We start from the raw sequence: 11,022 nt of genomic DNA, 5'->3' as shown, positions 1-11,022 counted from the left end.
ATCAATTTTTTTAAAAGGTCTAAAATGTGCAAATTTACCAAATTTTTTTTAAAAAAGTAAAAAAAAGAGCTCGTGGGCTCGAATCGTCTTTCACAAACCATGAGCTCGGCTCACCACGAGCCCGAGTCGTGCTTGTGGTGGCTCGACCTATTGCCATCCCTAGGCGAGTGTCTTTGAGGAATTGGAGTTTGTTACTAGTGTGGTTAGATGGGACACATAAGGAAAGATTGTCTAGCCCGATCTCAATAGATTGGAGCATCTCAAATAGTATCTTCTCAGCTGGGAATCGCTATGGCTAGACAGGACAGGGATCAAAGAGCTACATCAGTAGGGTTCGGCATGTAGCTGGTATCTACTATTGGCACACAAAATGTGTCGAGTCCATTAGGTTGATTCGGGACAAGTCGTGTCATAAACCGTCTACACCTATCTCTCTCCTCAGCAACCAAAGCATTTGCATACTTGGATAGTTCTACAAACTTTACATTGTATTCAGCAACCGACATAGACCCCTGAACCAACCTTAAAAACACATTTTGTTTCCCATCACGATAAAATGGAGGGTAGTATGTTTCATAGAAAGCTTCATTGAAAATGGTCCAGGTGATAACACTAGGATCTAGATATCGACTTCGAAACGAAACCCACCAATCAGCTACTCCTCCCTTTAATAAAAATACAGCAAGGCGTAATTTCTTATCCTTTGAACATTCTATCACATCAAATATATTTTCCAAAGCTTCATCCAAAGTTCAGCATTGACTGGATTAGATGTACCCATAAAAAATTTCGCCCCAAGTTTCATAACCCCCTCAACAGAGTTATCTTTGTCGGCATTGGGTAGAAGGGAAGCAATAGCAGCAACTATTCTATCGGTGACATGGCCAGGTTGCACCTAAGATTGGTGAACTAATTTTGCAGCCCCACTGGTCCCTCCAACATGTCCTCCTTCAGGAGCATCATGAGCTTGAGATACTAGATTTTGATGCTTGCGAGTTCTGCCCCCACCACGCATGATTCACCTACAATAATGTATGATATATAAACATCAGATACATGCACTGTCACCCATAAACTCTAAGACCATGCTCTGATACCAATTTAACCACTATCAAATCAAGAAACCTTTAATATGTAATAATGTTATAATACATAAACTAAATTTCTCGATACTTGAATAAATTTCCAAATTACTCATTTAATCAATTGGAACTAATAACAATTTTTTGTCACTTGACTAATAACTAATTCATCAACATAACCTTATTCCAAGCATTAATGTAACCACCTACTTCATTCTAGTGACAACTAGTCACTATGATTCAACCAATTAAATTTTCCTTTTATTCCATAAATTCATACGTCCAAGTAATTATTTCCTCATCACCATCATTTCCACAAAGAATACTTAATCCAAAAATCTCAAATAAAATTTCTAGGGTTTGCCAAAAATAATATTCCTTACCTTGCTGAAATTGGAAATTAAGTAATCCCCAAACTTGAGCTCCAATTCGTACTTATCTCGCCTAAATCTAAAAAAATTAGTACAAGTTAAAACCCTTGAAATTTAACATGAATCATACCTTTATCACTTGGAACAAATGGATAAATTAAATTCAAACTTGAAGAGATTAACCCTTACCACTCTTATTCTTCCCTTTTTCTTCCTTCCCTCCCTCCCTCCCTCCCTTTCTTTCTTCCTCTATTTTCTTGAAGTTTCTCCCTCTCTATCGATCTCTCCCCCACTGCCTAGTTATTAGTGTGTGGGAATGTATGTTTTTCTTGCAAAATAGGTCCAATTTAACTAATATCAAGGCCCACTTACTAAAAATTGCAAGAGAAGTCCCTAAACTCTATTTTAATATAACATTTAATCCTTCTAACTTCCCTTAATATAAAAGTAAATTCCCAACTTTAAATTGTATCCAATTTAACCTTTATATATTGTCAATTATAAGATAAACTCTAATAAAATATTTAATTTCATTTTAGTCCTTAATTGACTTTAACCTTGACTAGTCAATTTTTGATTTTTGACCAAGAAAAATTGAATTATAATAATCTTACCTCCTTAAAAGAATTTCGTCCTTGACATTCAATTGACAACTGACTGGGTAATAAATAGATGAGGATATTGAGCATGCATCTGATCCTCGTTCTCCCTTGTAGCTTCTTTTACCATCTAATTTTTCCAAAGTACCTTTACAAGTGAAATTATTTTGTTTCGTTGAGTTTGCACCATTTTGTCTAGAATTCTCGCTAGTTCTTCTATATAAGTCAAATTCTACTTCAACTGAACTGATTGAGACTCCAGAACATGAGAAGGATCTGCAATGTACTTGCGAAGTATGGAAACATGAAAAACATTTTCATCTGGCATATCTAATCAGTATGCAACTGGGCCAATCTGCTCAGTAATCTCATAAGGTCCAATATACTGTGGACTCAACTTTTTTCTCTTGCCAAATCTCAACACCCCTTTCTAAGGCGACAATTTTAGAAAACCTTTATCTCATACTGTAAACTCAAGATCTTTTCTGCGCCTATCAACATAACTTTTCTGTTTATCTTGAGCTACCTTCAACTTATCTTTGATCAATTTCACATTTTTGGACGTCATTTGAACCAATTCAGGGCCTACTAACTTCCTCTTACCAGCTTCATCCCAACAAACTGGTGTTCTGCACTTTCAACTATATAAAGCTTCAAAATGAGCCATTTTTATATTGGAGTGGTAGTTGTTATTGTAAGTAGACTCCATCAATTTCACAAGCCCTCAACATATCCTCAAGAATCTATTCCTCTCTAACTGTCTAAGGATGAAAAACTATACTAAAATGTAGTTTAGTACCCATGGCTTCCTACAAATTGGGCCAAAATTTATATGTAAAATGAGAATCTCTATCAGACACAGTAGATAATGGAGTGCTATATGAGCTCACTATCTCGTCTACATACAACTTTGCCAACTTATTTAAAGTATAAGTGGCTTTGATTGTGGCAAGAACCTGGCAATTTTGGTCAAACGATCTAGAATAACCTAAACTCCATCATGACCATTCTGAGTATGAGGAAGACCAAGTAAAAAGTCCATAGTAACGTGCTTCCATTTATATTCTGGAATAGCCAATGGCTGTAAAAGTCCTGCTGTTTTTCGATGAACTGGCTTTACCTGCTGAGATATAAGACATTTGGATATAAAACCTACTATCTCTTTCCTCATGCCATTCCACCAGTAATGATCTTTCAATGTGTGATATATTTTAATACCTGAATGCATAAAATAAGCAGAACTGTGTGCCTCTTCGAAAATTTCCTTCTTCAATTTCTCTTTTGATCTAGAATGGTAAGTATAAGTATATTGAATTAAATTTTTTAAGGGATATGCGAGATTTGCTTTAATTCAATGTTTAGCAAGAATTATGTGTTATTAATTTGTATTTGATGTTTTAAATAAGAATATAGCAAAGAAATGTTCATTTGGATAATTTGAGGTTCAAGAAAGTGGAAACTTTGAAAATGGGTTTGTGAGATAAAAGCATATTCTTCGAAATTCTTGTAATTATATGCTGCTAAACATTTAAATTAAGGATTTGAGATTGGATTCCCCATTTTTTCCAGCCATTTTCGAGCTATTGTAGTATAGGTGTTATTTTTGAACTTCTGCCAAGAAAAGCGCTAGTTCTATCCATGTTTTCGATGATATATTTCAATATATAGAAATTGGTGCCCATTTTCAATATTCTGAAATTATAGTGCTGGTTTTGTCAATCATATGATTTTGTAGATTTTTAGTATAGAAACCAAATTAAGTGTTACATATATGGGGTTTTAGTGTTAAAATAATTTATGTAACGGAGTATATGTCGTTATTGACCCTAAATGGAATTATGAGATTGAAAATAAAATATATCAAGTTTTCATTGGTAAATTATTATTTCTAATGGTAGGAAAATACTCAAGGCATCTTGTAAAGGGATATGATTTATTGTAGTGAGAGAATGATATCATATTTGGTAATTTGAAAGTGAGGCAACGAGAAGATTGAAACCATGATTGACTATGACTTGGTGAGTGGATCAAAACTTATTTTTCAGAAATTAGTATCTATTAAATTTATATTAGATTAGAAAATTTATTATTTCATACAATTGATTTAACAACATGATTTTCAGAATAAAGTAGATTTATAAACAATTATTTTTAAAGTTAAATTCAGTTTAGTTAAATCATTTCATTGGCATACTATTTCAGTATTAAATATTTCAGCATATTTAATGTTATTTTTAAAACCACCAGAAAGTACCCAAATGATTTTACCTTAGTCTGCACTTGTGTGAATATGTTTCCACGGTGTATGACTCTATATGATTATTTTACCCACTTTGCATAGGTGTAAATGTCTTTTCATAGTGTATGATCAATTATGATGATTTTACCCACTCTATTCTATTGTGAATGTGTTTTCATAGTGCTCCAGCTTATCAGAGGTTTCTGAGATCCACTCTCATACACACATAGGATTTGGGCTGTGTATTAGAGTGATTAGCCTTTAGGGTAGCTCTACGTACATATGACCAAATTATCATATGTGAAAGGCTTTGCCTTGTACATTGAGATTACTTTGTACATGAGTAAGGCCATTCATTGGGTACTTTTTTGGTATGATTTTCAGTATTATACAACTTATTAGATTTCAGACTATAGAATGTAGCTTATTCACTTTGTAGAGTAATGATTTCGGCTTATAGTGCTGTGAAAGGATATTTTCACTTATATTTAGTGATATCGGATTATTTATATTCATTATACTTTACAGTTGCTTATCTAGAATAAAGAACTAAGAATTTTATGATGCATTCATGTTTGGTTTTAAAAGTGTTATAGGATTTCAGAATTTCTAGAAGTTTTAGTATTGCAAGAATTTTTAGAAAATATGCATCAATGTAAAAGTATATCTATTTGCAAATTATCCACTTACTAAGCTATAAGCTCATATATCTTTTTCACCTTTTTCTTGATCAGATAGCAGTCGAGTTGAGTAGTATTGGAGCCTGTCGATCCACCGAATTGAGCCATATGTCATTAGTTCTATGACCTACTTTTATCAGATTATATAGTACATGTTTCTTTTGGATGTAATTATGGGTTCACTGCATATTTGGTATCTTTAATATATTTGAGGATCGTTGATTGTAAAGCAAGTAAATATTGATTTCCCAATATTTTATTTGAATAGTTGTATTTGAGGGACTGACGTACCCTGATTAATATTATAGTATGGATTTGAGGAAAAATTGAATATTGTTTAGGTGGTTTAGTTTATATTTTAGGGAAAACTCTGCCAAGATTCTGTTAAAAATATTTTTCAGTTAAGCAAGTCAAAGTTGTCTTAGTGGTGAGTCCCGCATTTAGCTGATATCTACTATCGGCGTATGACACGTGTCGAGTCTATTAAAGTGATTCTGGACAGGTCTGTGTAGTATAGGTCTTCTTGTTTCGAATTGACCTACATAAATTTCTCCAATTCTACCACTTCCTTCTCCTAATATGCTATCATCTTAACCTATTGAAGATGGCGACAAAAGTCTTCCACCACCTCAACTTTCTCCAATTGCAAAACAATCTCCCATTGTGGTACCGCCATCACCTCCTGCTCTAGTGAAGTCATCTCTACTTTCAATAAGACAATCTCCTCGTCGAAAGAGGTATATATCTTGCCTCGCCCTCCAGGTAGCATGTTTTCTTTACTTTGTATTTTTATTATCTCTATGTTGGGACAATCTGACCTTAGGAGCATTTGATCAGCACCAAGGCAAAGACTGCTGGGCTATAGAGCCTCCAAGCAAATGGAAATGGAGGCTGAGGCTCAAAAAGTTAAGCATGCAAAGAGAAAGTCACCCATTGAAGATGATAAGGAGGAAGAAAAAGAAGATATGATATCTTTAGCATGCAAAGCTTGATCCGAGGCTCCTATTAAGTCCTCTCAAAAGGGAAAAACTCTGACCGATCTCTCTAATGTGTCTATTCAGTCCTCTCTAGTTTGAATTCCAGTTTCCTCCACAGATTCTCAATCCACTTGACGTTTGGGACATTCTGAAAAAATGAAATCGAAAATAGAAGCGTTGATAGGTTGTCATCTAGAAATGTTTCCGAACTTCATAAGGATTCTACCTTATAGCTCGGATTCAATTTTGTTTTTCCTCAACTAATAAAGAATTCTGTAGGTCTGCTTTTGAGGAGCTGGTCTAAGAGAGAGAGTGTTATAATTCAATTTTTATAGTCAAAAATTCAAATGTTGACTAGTCAAGGTCAAAGTCAATTAAGGATTAAAACGAAATTAAACATTTTATTTGGGTTTATTTTGCAATTGACAAAATATGAAGGTTAAATTGGATACATTTCAAAGTTTGGAATTTACTTATATAATTTTGGAAGTTTAGGATTAAATGTGATATAAAAATGGAGTTGGGGGACTTTCCTTGCAATTTTTGAGTAAGTGGAATTTATATTCAACCTTTGACCCATTTTTCACTCAAAATCACACACACACAGTGAAAAAAACGGGCAGCAAGCTGGGACCGAAAAAGAGAGAAAAATTTAGGGGAAAAAGGGAAGAAAAAAGGAAAGAAGGAAGGAAAGAAGAAGAAAAGAGGTAAGGGTAATCTCTTCAAGTTTGGGTTGAATTTTTTCATTTATTTCAAGTGATAAAGTATGAATTATGTAAAATTTTAGGGTTTTATTTTGGCTCGAAATTTTTAGATTTTTTTGAGATGAATACTACTTGGAGTTCAAGTTATTGATTCTTGAATTTCTATCTACGTTAAAGTATGGAGTATCAATTTTTTTTGGCGAACCCTAGAATTCGATTTTGGAATTTTTGATTATTTAATTGTGGAAATGATTATATAAATGGAATATTTCACTTGGGAGTTGATTTTATGGAACAAATGTATATTAAATGGGTGGAATTGTGGTTACTAGTTTCACTAGATTAGAGAGTAAAATTAGTTTAAACTTGGGAAGAAGGTTTTGTTGATGAATTAGTTATTAGAAAAGGGATTAGAAAGTGGGATTAGCTCCAGTTGATCAAAAGAATATTTGGGAAATTCATTCGAGTATCGACCAATTTTAGTTAAGTATTATAGAAGTAGATCTTAAAGTTTCTTAATTTAATAGTGGTTGATTAATCATCTTGTTATGTATTCCAGGTGGTGACGAGGAGATTGGAAGAGCCTATCGACCATCTTAGGTTCAGCTTGTATTATGTGAGTGGATAAACTTATTTTTCAGAAATTAGTATTTTGTATTTATTTAATTTATATTAACTCAGAAAATTATTTAATTCATACAATCGAATTGACAACACGATTTTTAGAATAAAGTTAATTTATAACCAGTTGTTTTTAAAAGTTAAATTCAATTTAATAAATCATTTTATTAGATGTTATATGAGTATTAAATATTTCAGCATATTTAAAGTTATTTTCTAAAAAATCACCAGAAAGTACCCAAGTGATTTTAACCTCGTCTGCACTGGTGTGAATGTGTTTCCACAGTGTATGACTTTATATGGTTATTTTATCCACTCTACGCTGGTGTGAATGTATTTCCACAGCGTATGATCAGTTTAGTGATTTTACCCACTCTGCACTATTGTGAATGTGTTTCCATAGTGTATGACCATTTTATAGCTCTGCGCGCGTACGACCAGAATTACAGAATTTTAGAATTGAATAACCTTGCTATGTATATCGAGATTAATCAATTCACAAGGATGGTTATTTCGGGTACATTTTTGGTGTGATGTTTCAGTATTACATAGCTTATCAGATTTTAGAAATACAGTATACAGAATAAAGATGTTTATGATTACAGTATATTTTAGTTTTGATAGTATCATCAGATTTTAAGCTACAGAATTCAGCTTATTCAGTTTAAAGAATATATATTTTAGTTTATATGTCTGTGAAAAGAAATTTTATGCTATATGTCGGTTTTTAGAAAAAATTTATGAATGGAAAATTATATTTTTACAAATATCCACTCACTGGGTAATAGGCTCACATTTTTATCACTATTTCTCTTATCAGATAGTAGCTGAGTTGAGCACTACTGGGCCAGTTGATCTATCAAGTTGAGCCATAGATTGTCAAGCATTGTATGAATTATTTTTTCAATTTAATAGTTCATATTTTGGGATAGACACCTCTTTTGGTTATAAATTAATTCCATGTGTTGGGCTTGCTATGTTTTGTATATATATTATGCATTTTTGGTACTGTGGTTTAGAAATTGTTGCAAAAGTCGAATTGCTAGTGTTGTATTTGAATAGTTGATATTTTGAGGGGCCGGTGTACCCTATTTCAAACTATATGTACATATTTGGGATATTTGATTTTATTTTCATGTGGTTTTAGAACATTTTTCAGAGGGAACTCTTCCGAAATTTTTATAAAATTATAACAGTCAAAGCATGTCAAGTTTGCTTTGGTGGTGGGTTCAACACTTCGCTGGTATCTACCATCGACGCACGATACATGTCGGATCCATTAGGTGATCGGGATGGGTCGTGTCAGAGAGCAAGGTAACTTCGAACAAATGTCAACAATTAAAACTTGCATCATTACTGAATTCCTTGGTCATAAGTTCATTTTGTATATGATTGCGGTTTTCAACAAGGTATGGATTTTCATTATGAGGTATATAAAGGCCTTTTGTATTTTCTGTCAGGTGAAAACTGAGTTCGATAAGGTGGTTGGTCTGAGAGACGAAGCTTTGAATCTTCATTTTGTCTTCGAAAAAGAAAGGCATTTCATGCTGAAGAAAATAGAGCAACGGAAGAGTGTCTAATCAAAGCAGAAACAGAGATAGAGCCCAAAGCTAAGGTTGAAGAAGAGTTGAAACACAAGCTTCAAGTGATGAAGACCTGAGAGAAGGTTTCGGCACGTGCTGAAAATGAGAAAAAAGCTGCTAAAGAGCAAGCTCGTGTCGAAGATGAGAAGAAGAGGTTAGAAGAAGAGTGAGCTTGCACTAATAAATAAAAAGAGTCTAAAAGGGCTGATAAGGAGTGGGATTATGCTAATGAATTGAGGCTGAAGTAGATTGGAAGAGTTCACCTGCTTATGATCCATTAGCCCAGGTGCCTACGTGGTGGGCCTGGCTAAAGTGATGAGACATATTGAGCCTAAGAGGCTAAAGTTTGGTGTTGGCTTCTTGTATAAAGCTTTGGACGAACAAAGAGCCTCACTTGTCGAGATTAATGCTGTTGTTGGAATTGTTCCAGCTCCTTCATAGAATTAGCCACTTACCATATAGGATTTTTAGGTTGTTTTTACATTCTTTTTGTTGAATGTTGAAATACGTTTCTCCAACTCATGTAATCCTCCTCTAATGGATAATGGATATCACGATGTTTATTGTTGTTATTTTTGTATCTTACGCTATGTGTAGAAGTATTTACCAATGTTTTTAAAATTGTACTAGATAGGCCCATCGTTGTCGATTTTATCTCGCAAGTGGACGGATCGTAACAAGTAGTAAAGTGGATATTTTGAGTTCGAATTATCGTTCTCACGAGGACTATTTTCTAGCGCTTAATTCAATTTTTTTTCTTTAACTACTATTTGATGGAAACAGATTAAAAGTTATATGATTCGAATGATTTGAATTTTAATCTAAATTCTAGAAAATAAATGAATGCCCACACAATTTTTTTTTTTTTTTTTGTAAAATCAAATAATTAAAGGACGTTAGGGCAGAATAATTTCACACATTGATCACCTTTACATCTCAAATTAAGACTCAATTCTAATGTAGTGTTCGATCGAATTCTCCAATTGTATTTAATTTACCTTTCTCGAGATTTCATTGAGCCTATTCAACTAATTAAATTTCATATCTCTATGCAAATTTAACTTAGTTAACCGGTTTCTTTGTCCTAGGAATTCAATTATGACCGCAATAAATGACATATATATCTCTATTCGTTATACCGATGTAATGGATTTTACTACATGGTCTAAATCCTAAACTCATATCTCCATTTTTAAAGGATTCAAAAAATTCATCAAATTATTGATCAGGTAATTTAATGCAATCAATCCATAGCAAAAATCAACACATGAAAGAATTAAAAACCAAGAATCTTAATAAGAAAATATAAAGGATCTCAAATGGGTTACATTATTCACCCTAACAATGGATTTAGCTACACATAGTAAAAGATGAGCACGTAAAATTGTCTTAGAATACATCATCGGATTTTTAATAAGAGAATGTAGAAGAAAAAGTGGATCTTGCACCAAGAGTTCCTCCTCTTTCCAATTTATACTTTACACGATGAATTTGGCGTTGTCTTCTCCCTTTTGAATCTCTTCCCCTTTTTCTCAATAAGTGTTCTTGCCTCTAGAATGTGTAGAACCCCCTTAAAGTGTGAGAAATCTCGTATTTATAAGTCCCTTGCCGTGTTGGAAGAATAGGGTTTTCATATAGATTCAAAAACGGGCTGAAATTGTACCCTAACGCATCTGGGATGTGGCGTCACGGTGCCGCGTCAAAAAATAGGTTGTGGCGCCACGGTGCCACTTTTCGAACAGATAGCACGCACCTCTTTTAGCATTTTTAGCATAACTTTCTCTCCTGATATTCAATTGAGGTGATTCAAGATGTGTTGGAAAGCTCTCTCAAAGGGCTACAACTTTGTTTCAGACATAATTCTTCGATTCGATCGTTTTCTATGTCAAAAACGGGTCTTAATGTGAGCCTAAAATTTCGAAGCATAGCTTTTCGGTTGGAAATTGATTTGTGATCATATTTTGCCTAAATTTGATCCCTTTGACATCTTTCTTCATCCAATTGACTCCCAACGCTCTTGAATCTTCATCTTGAGGTTTGACACAACTTTTGAATATTTGTACTTTAGTCCCTGAACTTTGAATTTCATACGATTTAGCTGTTTTCTCCAATTTTGCCTACTTTTGCTTTTTTCCTTCAAATCCTTTTCCTTCATAGAATTTTACA

General features: G+C 33.5%; 1 long non-coding RNA gene across 2 annotated transcripts; it reads left to right on the top strand.

Annotated features, from left to right (window-relative positions):
* The first annotated feature begins 6,863 nt into the window (after positions 1–6,863).
* LOC111407052 lies at positions 6,864–9,428 on the top strand. 2 transcript variants are annotated; one of them, XR_002705023.1, is made up of 3 exons: positions 6,864–7,268; positions 8,094–8,161; positions 8,734–9,428. It is a non-coding gene; the product is annotated as an uncharacterized LOC111407052 (long non-coding RNA). The 2 variants fall into 2 exon arrangements; XR_002705022.1 differs by having other exon boundaries at positions 8,094–8,587.
* The last annotated feature ends 1,594 nt before the right edge of the window (positions 9,429–11,022 follow it).

Source organism: Olea europaea, chromosome 12 (assembly GCF_002742605.1).
Source record: "Olea europaea var. sylvestris chromosome 12, O_europaea_v1, whole genome shotgun sequence".
Classification (NCBI taxonomy): domain Eukaryota; kingdom Viridiplantae; phylum Streptophyta; class Magnoliopsida; order Lamiales; family Oleaceae; genus Olea; species Olea europaea.
The sequence above is the reverse complement of the archived record's forward strand: the minus strand, read 5'-3'. Positions and strand labels throughout refer to the sequence as shown.